General features: G+C 43.2%; 1 long non-coding RNA gene across 1 annotated transcript; it reads left to right on the forward strand.

The window, feature by feature from the left end:
* Positions 1-11,590: 11,590 nt before the first annotated feature.
* Positions 11,591-13,964, forward strand: LOC122461022. The gene is made up of 3 exons (XR_006282710.1): positions 11,591-11,680; positions 12,539-12,656; positions 13,892-13,964. It is a non-coding gene; the product is annotated as an uncharacterized LOC122461022 (long non-coding RNA).
* Positions 13,965-14,475: the final 511 nt, after the last annotated feature.

Here is a 14,475-nt window from a genome sequence, read left to right on the forward strand (position 1 = left end):
TACTGGCTTCAGCCTCTTTTCAGATAAATCATAAGACTCCTTCCAGTGACAGGTTTAGTTAGCTACATAAGGTCAAAATGAGTCTTGCATGGCCATATCCAAAGGGGAATCTCTCGGTAGCCCAGGAGTCATGCAGAGCCTCTCTGGGTCACACAAAAGCAAGGGCCCCCAATTTAGTGAGTTTCCTGTGAACTACATGACAGTGACACTGATTAGTAGTACAAGGTTAACATCTTTTTGGACTTAACATTGTTGCAGTTCGATTGGTGCCTTTCAGCTTTGAAACATGTGGATGATTCAATATCTGCTCACTATCATGAAAACAAAACCAAAGAAAAACTCTAGTAGCCCCTATTTTTAATTGGAAAGTTAATAGCTGATGGTTTATGATTATTCTGTTTGAAAGTTTATTTTTCATTGTGGCTAGATTTGGATATGTAAATTTACTGACCAAATGAATAAAGGGAAATGACATATTAAAATGTTTTTGGCAAATGAAACAAGACTCCCAAGAGGTCATCTTTTCAGTTTCATGAGCAAAGGAGGACAGCAAAAAATGATTTTTTTTTTTTGTTTAACTAGGACCAGCAGAGTTATAGTCCTGGGTTTGGCAGGTGACAAAGTGACCAATTAAGAAATTAATTTGTTGACTTTGCCATGGGGGGTGGACTCTTTAAAGCACAGACCATAGCACTGACAAATAAGGCCTTGCCAGACAGCTCGCTATGATCTATGCATGAAAGTGCTACGTGGGAGCTAAGGATTATGGGTATTATTTTGATTGCTTAGTAACAAGTTATAATCTCCAGACTGGAGAACAGGTTGTGTGTTGCATTGTAATAGTTCAGGTCTTTGATGTGTCCACTGGGGGGAGGTAGTAATGTTGGACTGAAAATCAGTGCGAAGGACTTGGAAGTGTTAGTGGGGTTGAGTATTGGGATTGTAATGGGCTAATTCTTGGAAATTGGAACTTGGTTGGGTGCAAAATGTCACTTTAACATGATTTCCTTGTTTTTTGCGTTTGTGTGCAGAGTTGGATTGGCCCATGGGAATAATGGGAAATCTCTCAGGAGGCCTCTACCCCCCAGCAAAAGTCTGAGGGAATAATACAAAGTTCTCTTCTGTGTATTCAGTGAGAGGCCTATCTGTCAGCCCTCTCCTTTCCCCAGGGATCCGCTACACCTGTTTCTTTGCCTGAGACCAGTAGCTACCACCTCCTTCTGATTTTGCCAACACCGTAGCATTCCACAATGCACTGTAGGCGCTAGTACCAAGACAGAGTTATCTGTACTTAAATTACTCCTCTCACATTGGCTGAACTAAAGTGAGAGCAGCCACAATGCAAAATACTCAAATTACCGTATCCACCCTGGTGCTGCACTCACGCAAGTGGGCAGTAACAAGGTATATTGCCCTTTAAGCATAGAAGGGGCCAGAAGACCTTGCTCCAGGAACATTGGTACACAAACAAAGGCTCAGGAAATGGCTGAAGCCCAAATAGAGGAAGAGCTTCCAGGGAATTAATAGTAGGATGGGAAAAACTCAGGACACCATCCCTTTAGGTGCCCGGGACCAGGAGTCTAGTAGTGTAGTGTAGGGCAGGCCATCTCTCTCCCTGCGCCAACTGGGAGGAGCTCTCCATAGGAGGGCAATATATATAATGCCTTCACCCTCAGAACAGGGAGAGGCTGACAGGAGAAGGAAGCCAGACCCAGAATGCTGAGCTCCCACTAGGAAGAGCAAGGAGTGGCAGCTGGTAAAGTTTTGAGGTCAACCCAGACCAGTAAGGGGTTGTCACCACCTGCCCTACAACTCTGGGTACTTTAAATGCTACGCTGCTCTAGCTCACCGCCCTGACGCCAACAGCCTGCCTGCAAGCATGCAGGTCACACACTGGTTTCCACTACCTGGTTACTGTTTGCAGAGTGACCCCGACACGCCCATCCAGTTCCACATTTGCCCAAAACCATTTCCTGCAGTGTCCAGCCCTCTCCTGGCACGCTCACAGAAGTTGTATGGTCGCTGCTCCTTTAAAGAGACAGAAACAGCAGCCTGTTATCTTGACTGGAGTTAACAATTGCTTCAGTTCACCCAAAGCACTGGGTTGGTTTAGATCAAAAGTAAAACAAGTTTATTTAGTCAAAAAGAGAGCAATTTTAGGTGAGTTCCAATATCAGGGATAAAGACAGAAATGGTTATAAACAAACAAAAATAAAAATATGCTTTCTAATGGCTAGAACTTAACAAGCTACGGTCTTTGTTCAAGCAGGTGGAACTGCATTCCTTGTCTGAAAAAAAACCTAACTCCCCCTAGCATGTGTGGTTTAAACACATTTTAGTCATAATTCCAGCACATCTGTATAATCCTTTGTGGGTTAACTGTACATACATCACACCAGAATATTTTGATCAGTGAGATATTAGTTTTCCAATGATACATCACATGACACCTTTTAGATACAGATTACAGCAGAACCTCAAAGATGCAAACACCAGTTATGGACTGACCAATAAACTGGAAACCATGTGGAACTGGAATTAAGCAATTGGGCAGCAGTGGAGAAAAAGAATAAGTAAATGCTCTGTTGTGCCTCACCATGCAGGGGGCAGCTACTTCCAGATAAGAGGCAAAGACACTGAGGTTCAAGGCACAGCTGTGAGCCCCTGTTGCCAGCCCAAGTCAGCCTGAGCAGTACAGAGCAGGATCAGCGCTGGGGTCTGAGCCGCTTTCCTGTAAGCCGTGGGTACTGTTTTCAACACCCTCCCCCAGTCCTTCTTCAGCCAGGATGGGGACAAGCTTGCTAGCTTGGTCTGAGCCCGGAAAAGAAGCTGCCCTAGCCTGAGCTGCTGATGCTGCAAGGAAGCTGTTGGTGCTGGAGAGAGAGCTGCTACTCTTGCAGCGGGAGCCTGGCCTGGAGTGTGAACTGCTGGAGCTGGAGCTGCTGCCGGCATGCTGTGCTCTGGAGGAACATCTCAGTTTTAAAGGGCCACAGCCTGCACCATGCACCCACTAATGTGGGCCAAGCTTTGTCCCTGGCTGTGCTCCTGGGTCCTGCCAGCGCCTCTGGGAGTGTGAGAGGTGGGGGAGGGAGGGGCTCTGGCAGGAGGTTGGTGGCCACTCCCTGACATGTGCTGCTTCTGGAGTGTGACAGGCAGTGCACAGAGCAGGACAAGCCCTGGGGACAGGCAGCAGAGAGCTTGGACCTGTAGCACCAAGGATGACGGCCAGGACTGCCTGCTCAGCCCAGAGGCAAGAAACAGGAATAGGGCAGAGAGCTGCTTGCAAACCAGACAGTGCCTCCAGGTTCCTTAGCGCCAGTTGCCGCCTTTGCAAAGATTTCTCCCAGCCTCAGCTGGAAGACACTGACTGTAGAGCAAAGGGGTAGTATTGGGAGAACATCTGACTCCTTTGACATTTTTACCCTTAGTTCTTGTCCTGTATTTAGATGTAAGGAAGGAAGCTTCTTGGGAAGTTTAATGTGACATGTTATTGGCCTTGCAGTAAAAGCATGTTTGAGAACTGTTTCACTGGCCTCTGAAATGATTTCCAGGACTGTATTGTTTTACTAAGCAAAATGACAAGCAGTGGGAAGCACAAATGTGTCCCACTTTCAATTAACACAAAGATAGAAATATTTAAAAACCTTGATGATAGTAAAAACAACAAGGAGTCCTTGTGGCACCTTAGAGAATAACAAATTTATTTGGGCATAACTTTCGTGGGCTAAAACCCACTTCATCAGATGAATAGAGTAGAACATACAGTAGGGAGGTATAAATACACAGTTGCATAGGCAACTCCGATCTTTTCATATTGTGCTTTTTTCTTTAACTTTTCTTCCTCAAGGACAGAACACATTAAGTTCCATGGCTCTTAATGTTCCTTGGATCCATGGACCTTTTGCTAACCCTCCCCTCTGGGTTTTAATATAATCGCATACAAATTCTTCAAGGGGTGTCCGTGGGGCTATTGGGGCAAATGCCTGAATTGGCACCCGACTCTGTTCCATAACACCTTTAGTAGTTCAAGCTTTGAAAATAGTCCTGTCCTTCCTCCCTATGCCACAAAATATCTGGTGGGGATTTTCCCTACTGAGAAGTGCTTGTGGTAATTACTTCCCCTTCAGCTGTTAACAGCAAGAGTACACTGAGAGGAGGGGCAGTGACCTAGGTTACCCCACAGATTTTTCCTTAATCTTCCATCGGTAGTGCAGTCCAGAGGAGTCCAAAGTTTGGGGAGCTTATTAATGACGGTTAACCATCTGACTCACTCTGCCACACCTGATAGGGGCTCTACCCATACGGTTTCTTCACACACAAGTGCTATTATCTATTTGGAACTACTTTAATAATTTCCCCTTTCAATTTTTCCTGAACTCAGTTCTTACAACATTACATAAACAAACAAGCAAAACCACACAATAATGCAATAACAAGCATAAGCGAAAAAAGAAAGCTCCCTCTTCTAGTTACTGTGAGCATAACACACTCTTTTGCCTACATGAAATGATTTTTCATCAATTAATTACACCCATAATGTTTAAAGCAGTCTTTATCTCCATTGTCTTTTCTGTGTTCTCTAGGACGCCAAACACCATTCTGTAGCCTTTTATTTTATTTAGAATAGATTTAAGGATGCTATCTTACACCACCATGGATTCAGCTTAATTCTCTACAGTTTCAAGCTCAACAGAGTGAAAGTCACCTCTGTTACTTGTTTCAGATTTAGAGCCTCTAAGAACCCATGAAGACCAAGGTTAGCGACACATACATTTACAAATACAAATTCTAGTCTGTCTTACAAGTTTATTACAGTTACAAACAAGATTATGATTATCCAAGCATATATCAATCCCACAAGCTCTCCTACACAAGTTATAAATATAGTCATACTCACAGCCTCAAAAATATTCTTAGGCCATGTCTATACTTGTGTCTAGATCGGCAGAGAACTCTCCTGTTGACTTCTGTATTCCACCTCCCCAGAATATGTAAGGTAAGTCAGTGGGAGAGCATCTCATGTTGACAGAGCACGATGTAGACACCGCTGTAAGTGAACCTAAGTTAGGTCGACTTCAGTTATGTAACTGAAGTAGCATAACTTACGTCGACTTACAGCTGTAGTGTAGACCAGCCCTTATGGTCTGATGGATTCTTCAACAATTAATCATCAGCAGAGGAATGGTTCCTGCTGGGGTTTTCCTGTAGGTCCCAATTTTATCCCATCCGGAAGCCCTCTTTTATATTGTAATTTTGACTACACCTAACATTCTACACGTGCATGAAAGCGTCAACCCTCTTTTCCCTTATCTGTATTTCTGCACTCCAAGAATATTGGGAGGCCCTGTTTTTCATAGGTTGTTTGTAGTACATTACAGTCAATTTGTGCAACATTACCTGATGGCACATCTTTCCAGTAGTCTTGTGATCTTGTGACATAAGTAAGTGACCTAAAAATGACCCTATGTCAAGTATTTGTTAAGCTTATGGCCTAGTATGGGTAAAGCCGAAATCTTATAGGCCTGAGCCTGTAAGTCTTGCATATCATCCCTGCTTTACTTAGATACCTAATGCATATTTATCACTCATAAAGGCTTATCAATCTTATACTTCTATGATCCTACAACTTAAATCTATTCAGCATACAACAGTTATGTATGACTTGACATATCAGTTAATCAGACCATCACCCAAGAATACATGAAAATAAAATGAACTAATTGGCTATACCATTTGGGGTGCAGTGTGTAGAATACCCTTCATGTTATGTTGTGCAGTGCACAGCATACCCCAAATTGTGAGGAGAAGGAAAAGTACTTTGGCCAAGAGTGGGTTATAGATTGTGCTGGGATACATGCCCTGTACTGGCAATCTGGTCTACCAAGGAACCTGCCTAGAGACCTTAACCCATTCATCATGAAATTGGGCTCTGTGTTTGGAGTAGTGCTGATAACTCTCATGGAGTTACCAGACTTGGATCCAGAGTAGCAGCCGTGTTAGTCTGTATTCGCAAAAAGAAAAGGAGTACTTGTGGCATCTTAGAGACTAACAAATTTATTAGAGCATAAGCTTTCGTGAGCTACAGCTCACTTCATCGGATGCATTGACCAGACTTGGAGTTATTGTCCTTGGCCTTCCACTACTGACTCTTAATATTCTTGACCTTCTCCTGCCACAAAGATCCCATCTGATGGAGCCCTTGCCTTGCCTGCTTCTTAGAGATGTCATCACAGAATGATGAATTCCAGGTCTTGGTCTCAAAATCATCTTCTTGATGGCCTCAAACCAGAGGCCCCCCAGAACCTGGGTGTCAGCCTCTGGTTAGCTGGCAGCACGCTAGGAAGAGGTCTTCTTGGATGCCATTTCAATCAGAGAGAGTTATGTACCAGAGTTGGAGACATGCTGTTGTTTATACTAAAAGCCACATGTAAATGTGGGTTTCAAACACTGAACCTGCCTAGATGAACTGCGTAGTGTGGGGGGAAGGATTATGGGAAGGAACTGCAGTAAAATTACAGCTAAGAGGCCTATTTCTGCAAGTTTTAAAGAGAGAAACCTTGGAAATCTGACCCCAGGCATAATCCTCCAGTCTTTCCAAGGCCTCTCATCTTTTCTGGGAAGCCTTCCAGTCTGTGTTGTTGTGAGGAAAGTACATTTGCACAACTTTCATTTTGTTAATAAAGTTTATTGTGTGGGAGTGACCTGGAGTCCAAGTTTTATGCAAAGCCACTAACCTCTGGGCAGGGATCCTGTGAACTAAAGGTGAAGCCTAATACTCGCAGAATAATTAACAAAATTACATTTGAATTGTTTCTTCCTGCATGTACAAACCAGAAATTCCTTGGCCTGGTGATTCCTGATGACACTCCACCCACAAAACAGAAATATTTTCTCCATTTTGTCCTTGAGTGTGTACATCCTTAGGAAGTACATCACAGTTGCATCCGATGAAGTCAGCTGTAACTCACGAAAGCTTATGCTCAAATAAATTTGTTAGTCTCTAAGGTGCCACAAGTACTCCTTTTCTTTTTGTGAATACAGACTAACACGGCTGCTACTCTGAATCCCACACAGTGTGATCAAGAGTCTGGGTGTATGATTATTGTTTGAACAATAGACAAACCAAATTTCAGAAGAACCCAGAAGTGTAGAACATCACTTCATATGCAGATGTGTCAGTCATCCAATAGTTATTAGCATGATAAATTAGTATGTATAATGAAAGAATTGTCACTGACAGGGAGACACCTAATCCTGCATATCCTCATGAAAGCTGGAAAAAAATACCCATTAACTGGTTATATCAGAGCCAGTGATCAGTGAACAGACAGGGCCACAAGAGAGGTCAATATCACCATAAATGAAGGTCACAGGCCCTTCCTACACAAGGCAAACACCACATACTGTATAACATGGCATACCAGCCTTTTAGGCCTGGTAAGGGAAGCCCCTGGGGCCAGCACTATCCTGTGCCAGATTTGTACCTAGTGCACAAACCCTGGATCATCAAACACAGCTAGCGAGAGAGGAAATGGTCTCAGGAACACAGTGGGGGTGTTTAACCGACACTCTCATTCACCAGCCGATTCCCACCTCACTGCACTAAACCCTGCAAATCCAATCCATCCCATGCCTTCTCCAGCTCAGCAACCTCTAAGCTACCCCAACCTGCTCAAACACCCTCACATCCCAGACTGAGAATCCTCCCTCTCGTCTTACCAGACCTCTCCACAGCTTGGACCCCTCCCTGTTGGACCTGATGCCTCTCCAACACCACACCCCCAGTCTCAGGATCAACATGCACATACCCCAAATGTGCCAGGCTCAGAAAAAACATCTCTTCTTACCTGACATCTACTATCACCAGGTTCAGAAAAAAATCCCTCAAAAAGCTCAAAAGTCCCCGCACCCCACTTCCTCCTCACTGAGCCTGGAGAAGCAGGAGCAGAGGCAGCATTGAAAGACCATGGGAGCAAGGAGCCCTGTACTCTGCCTCTATATGGCCGCTCTGAACTAGCACCACAGAAGTTTGTGTGTGCTGCTCTGGGCCTCCTCCCACTCCTAGCTGCTGTCTATGTGCTCGAGAGACTCCTGCCATATTGGTGGCAGCAAGAATCACTGCAGCTTCCAGGGGCTGAAACAAGAGTCCCCTGTCCACAGCAGGTGGTACTGTACCCTGCAGTACAGGCACACTACACAGTGTTCGCAGTATGGCTGACAGCTGTGGCCTATTTGATGGGGCTTTCGCTCACCCTGCTGCCAGTCTGGGGTTCCATCCACCGGCCCCTGCCAGCCGGGGTCCCGGCCACCGGCTCACTCAGCCTGCTGCTGGCCCAGGTTACATTCATCCAGGCCGTCAGCGGGCTGAGCGGGGCCAGCGGCCGGAACCCCAGCTGGCAGCAGAGTGCCATGAAAAATCAGCTCACATGCCGCCTTTGGCACGCGTGCCACAGGTTGCAGACCCCTGCCCTACATTCATCTTGATGGCATGTCTCTGGATGTAATGAGATAACTTTTGAGCACCACATCTGATCACCTCCAAAATGCCATAGAATGTTCTAGGCATCAATAGGCAGAGCTAGGGATGTAATGTTTCCAGAAATTTTGAAGGCAGGGGAAAAAAATACCCTTCTCCCCTATGAAAATGGAAATTCTGGAAAAAATTGATTTATCTGCAGTATGTACTTGCTTATCAAAGCTAAACTTTATTTACTCCTTTAATAATCAGAAATGTATTCTGTATAATTTAGCTAGCACATAAAGAAAGTACTGTTTGGAATACTAATGAGATAGATATGTTCAGATTCTTTAGTTTTAATCCGAATGATAATGACGAATATAGGTAGTATTAGGGCTGGAGCTACAGTTTCACATTAAAGTATTTAAGTGCTTCTTTGTAACCTCTTGGCACATAGGAAACAAATCTAAAATGTTGAAAATAGAAAGCACCACTATTATTATAAACTAAAAGAAAGGTTATATCCTTTGGGCTCAGAATTACTATGTGAATAGACCTGATCTGACATTGTCATGTTGATATAGACAAAACTCAGACTTCTTCATTCCTTCCAAGCATGTTGCCTCACCAAACCTGCTTTATGGTTAGGGGGAGAAAGAGAAATAGAGAAGATACCAGCCATACACCCTTTCCATCCAGGGGCATCGATGGAATTAAGTCTGCTTCACTGAAGGCTAGTGAAAATGGGGGACACAGAGTCATGGCATGAAGGGAAGAGGAGAATGTGGGGGGCAAATACAGCTCCTGGCATGAAGGGGGAGTTTGCAAGGAGTCCATAAAATGGAGAGACGGGATGATTCATATGTAGGGATCTGGTGAGTGTGTACTACAGGACCACCTCTATGCCCAATAAGTAGAGGATATGTGTTGTAACAGTCACCAGGTCCAGTGTTGGTTCTTTAGTTCAAGCTGTGGTAGCTTATGAGTTTGACTCTTGAAGTTCCCAGTTCAGCCCCTGGTGTGTCAGCCAAGAAAGCATCCATCTCACACCCAGCTTGTGGGGCAAACAAAGGAATGCAAGGAGCCTCTGGTATGTGCAATGAGCTTGGACAACAGCAGCAATGAAGTGCGCCATCCTCTAGTGATTAGTTTCCCCAGCCTGGGAGGGGAAATGGTTTTTGTTTGTTTGTTGCCATAGTCTCGCCTGAAAGGGTCTGTGACACCACAACAAAACTGGGCACTACACTCCTGGAGAGAGGATGAATGCCTCATCTTTGCTTTGGATTTTGTCACAGACTGGAGGGAGAGAAAGCTAATGAAAAGTAGAACACATGGGAATGGGAATTTGTTTCTTTTGAAATCTGAATCTTGCCACATAGCGGAACTGCAGTTATACCTTCCCACAGACCAGTTCTCATAATGACAGACGCTGGTTTGTTTTAATTATAATCTTGAAACTTGAATCACATCTGATATGGTTGTTTTGAATAAAGAGGGAAAGAACCTCCTAGTGTATATAAAGCTCTTCAAAACAACCACCTTCTAGGAAAAGAGAAACTGAAGACAGCTGAGTGAAATACCAAGATCATTCAGAGTGAGACTAGTCTCAATTCTGCTCATTAGTAAAATCCTATGGGTGGTAATGGAAGGGCAATTCCTTACTCATTGAATTCAATGAAAGCTCTGCTTGAGAAAACACTCCAAAATTTGCCCTTTAGTGGTTGTTACTGTGTCTCTGCTGTACAGTGATGTCAAGATAAGAGGCATCTGCTTATTATTCAGATTACTTTTTAGAAAACTAGAGTCATAGAGCAGCTACAAGGGGGCTTGGGGTTATAATCCCCTGTGCCCTGCTCAAAGAAATAATGAATTTAGTAAACATCTGCAGAGAGTGTGTAGGGTACCTTGGCATAGAATAAAAGTATATAGCAGCAGTAGGTCATACTAAACACTATTAATAATATGAAGTCCAGATCAAATATTACCAGGATTTGTATTTGGAAATAAGCAATTAAGATGTTCCATGAAAGACAAAGTATGAATGTCAAGAAAACTGCATTATTACAGCTTGATTCTGAATTTATTCTCTTGGTTGTATCTCAGCGTTTGCACATTCAGTAAAGAACGATACCCCATCATTTAAAAATGGTTTTTGTATTGTAGCCCATAGGGCTAGCTTGCCTTTATTATATTCACTGCCTTGCTTTTATTATATTGCGCTTTCATTATATTCAACTGTAATACAAGAAACCTATAGGCCTGGATCCTGTAAGATATTTAGCTGAAGCGAGTTAGCATAAGTACAGTCAAGTGTAACAGGCTGCAACCTTTGGCATAGATAAATGGCCTAATGGTTACCTTTAGATTTTGGAAACTAAGGAGAGCTTGCTCAATGGTAGGAGTTAGAATTTAGCAGTAAATGCTATCGCAAGGAACATAGAAAAAATAACCACAAATCCACTTAAGAAAGGGGTGACGGGTTGGATGGCAGTTACATGGATCAATATGTTAACCTACAGAATAAGTACACCTCAGTATTTTGTGTGTGAAAAGGCTAAATTTGGGCATGGAGGACTGAGCATGAACAGATGATGTTCAAGCCCTATAACAGGGCAGTCACCATGTGGTCAAGAGTTCTTTCTGGGCTTCCTCCATCACTGTCTTCTTTCTACCTCTTGACCCTTCTTCTCATTGAGGAACTTGGTCCATCAGACACTGTGGCATGCTAGAGACAGAGCTGGTCTTTTGTCTCTTACCACCAGGTCCTTCAGGAAGGGTGTGAGTATGCACTTCTAAGGGCTTATGTAAAGAATGATACCACAAATAGCCCCAATACTCCATTATATCTATCTTTTCATGTGGTTGAGATCTTTTCTGGCTTTGATCCTTATTCTAATAAAGTTATCAAAGCCTTTACTTGGTTCTTAATGTGAGTGTCCCTGTCATCCACCCCAAGGCTCCCCGCAAGATATCAAACTCCATAGTTCTGTAGCCTGATTCTGGGGAAAAGAACCTTACCACAGTCAGATCAATTGGCCATCATTATAATCATTATTAACCTCTGAAAGGGTCAGACAACAGTACTTCTTCATAGTAGCATTGTACATTTAGATACTTTTATTTTTTTGCAGATTTATTTTCCGACTCTCTTGGGTGCTTAATTAAGAAGAACAGTCCCCATGCTACTAACGCTGATGATTCTGGGTCTTGCTGCCCTCATTGGTGAGTCTGGGGGTCTATTTCTATTTCACTAAGCTCACTTCCAAAGCAAGAATGTAAAAAGATATTTGTGGGGATGGGGTGTGTGATAGGTTTTACCTTTTTGGCTTCCCCTGGGGATGAGGGGAGCACCTCTCTCATCCTGGACATCTTTCTCTGGACAGCAGCTTGACTGTAGCCTTGGCTGCAGACTTGGGGTACAGCCCTCTGGCTATACCTTTGGGACTCTGCTCTCTTCTGGCTTGTGGGGTTAAAGCAGTCCAAAAGAAAAAGGCAAAATACCTCCATGGCCAACCAAAGGACCAGTTCCCCACAGTCTCATGTAGGGTAAAGCCCAATAAACCTAGGGAGGAAGGATTGGGCTTCTTATCCCTTGTGTGTCTAAACAACTGAGGATGAGTCCCAAAAATAAAAGCTGGTCCTGCCTTTCCTCATGAGACTCAGGCAACTGCTCCATGTGAAAGAATGAGTTTGGTTCAAGAGCAAATGGAATATAAATAAACTATTTGAGACTAATTTGGCTCTTAGAATCAGGGATGACTCTTGCAAGAAGTGGCGATAGGGTGGTCTCAGTGAGGGGCACCTGATATAGAGGACAAGAGGCTTTCATGTGTTGCATCTTTTAGAGCCAAATTAAAAGATAGATCAGTTTTCACAGGACCTTTCCTTCACAGGGGTAGTGACTTCTGGCTAGCAATTCCTCCTATCCAAGAGAAATAACTCCCTGCCCCCCCACCCAAGCTATGAAACGTAACCCATCTGAGAGTGGACCAGAGTCTGGTTCATGACTTTGAAATTTTTTAGCTTTACTTATGTTCACAAAAGGTTCGTAATATAAAATCTCTCCATTTAATTGGTCAGGTACTTCTGAGAGTCAGACTGGATGCTTTGGTGACATAAACAAGGTGGATTCATAGATTCATGGATACCACTGGGGCTTCCTGTAGAACTGCAAGAGCAGAAGGCTTACGCTACTGCAGTGAGTATAATTCTGCTGTTTTGTTGCTGTATTTCAGAACGCAGAGTCATCACAATGATCCATAGTACTTTACATCTTTAAAGTACTTTACAAGTATTAATTGATTAAACCTCATAACATTCCTATTGGCTAAGTCCTCATTTCACAGATGAGGAAACTAAGTCAGAGAGGAGGGACTTAATAAAATTTTAGTGTAACTCCACTGGCTTCAGTGCAGTTACACTACAAATGATTTTGGCCCAGAAAGGTGACAGCCAATTTTTTCACAAGCGGCTTCTGTTTTGTTTTGTTTTTTATGGTGCTCAAGTTCAAACATTTAGGGTCTGATTTCCTGAAGTGCTCACACAAGCACCTCTAATTAAAGTTATCAGGATCTGTGAGTACTCCGAACACTCAGAAATTAGGCCCCAGGTGTCTCTGTTTGGAACACCCAAAATGAACAGTAAAATTACTTATTAAAATTTGGCCCTATTGAATCTCCCAAGGCTGTTCAGCAAGTCAGTGGCAAAGCTGGGATTAGTATTTAGAAATTCCTAACTCCCAGACTCTTGTTTAGTACTCACTATTTTATGCAGCTATAGGCACATTAGATCAACAGTTAATCTGGTATTGCTTGTAAAAACTGAAAGAGCTTCTTATTCTTTTACTCTACAAACAAAATTGCACTTAATGCCTCCCATGTTGAGTAGGACTGCGATTTCCTCCTAGTGTGAAATGGTGCTGAGACGCCAAAAGAAACTGAGAGGAAAGTGCAACTATTAGGAACTATCTCAAATGACAGCTTCCCATTCCCATAAGTCTTCCGCCTCTGTCCCTAAGAATCCCACCATTTTGAATTCCCCTTTCAACTTCAAATACTACAGTTCTGTCCTTCTGGCCATAGAGGAGTAGATGTGACTCCTCTTAGCTTCTGACAACATCACTTCTGCATCATCTAGAGAGTGACAGGTTGCAGCTGATTTCGATTCAGAATCTGAGCACTCTCCCCCTCCGTCTCCTCAGCAAGTCCATTCACCTTCATCCTGGGGCTAAGAACTAAATCCAGATTTTACACATTATTTCAATGCACAATTTTTTTTGCCTTGACACATTGTTAAAATTCATAATGCAAAATTCACAATGCATATGACTCGCACAAGGGCTATCAGATGGCAGAACGGAGCTTTGTGCTTAGGAAATCTCTTGCTGATATTACAATTATTAAGAAAACATATTTACTTTTCCACTTACTACAGGAATTCATGCTTCAGCAAAGATTGCAAAGAGAGACTTACGTACTATGAAAAAATATAAAACCATCATTAAGAGCACTGGCAGAAAAAGGTGTGTGGATCCAGTTGTGATGGCTGGTATCATCTCTTGAGAGTCGCATGCTGGAAAGGCCCTAAAGCGTGGCTGGGGTGATCGTGGAAATGGATTTGGTTTGATGCAGGTCAGTAATTATCAATAAACTAAGAATAATTGTGTATACAAGGGTTTGGCAGGGAGCCAACTGCATTTCTCTGTAGTGCAGTCCTGGCTGAGCTTGATACTTGGCATACTGCTAGAAAATGAACAATTGCTGGGGCAGCAGCGCATTGCACTGGCATAGGTCAGACCTGGCAGTATAGAGGCTGCTTCTTATGCTGCAGTTTAAATCTCAATTAACTCCATTGGTTTAATGGATGTCTCTAAAGAGGCCGACCTGTTTGCCCTTCCACCTAGAAATTCCATGTCTCGTTTTTAATATTTATTTATTTAGGAAGTATTAACAGGTTTACAAATCCCTGCTGTGTAAATATCAGAAACAAAACAACAGTCGTTCAAGTCGCAAGCTTTT

Source organism: Dermochelys coriacea, chromosome 1 (assembly GCF_009764565.3).
Source record: "Dermochelys coriacea isolate rDerCor1 chromosome 1, rDerCor1.pri.v4, whole genome shotgun sequence".
NCBI classification, from domain to species: Eukaryota; Metazoa; Chordata; order Testudines; family Dermochelyidae; genus Dermochelys; species Dermochelys coriacea.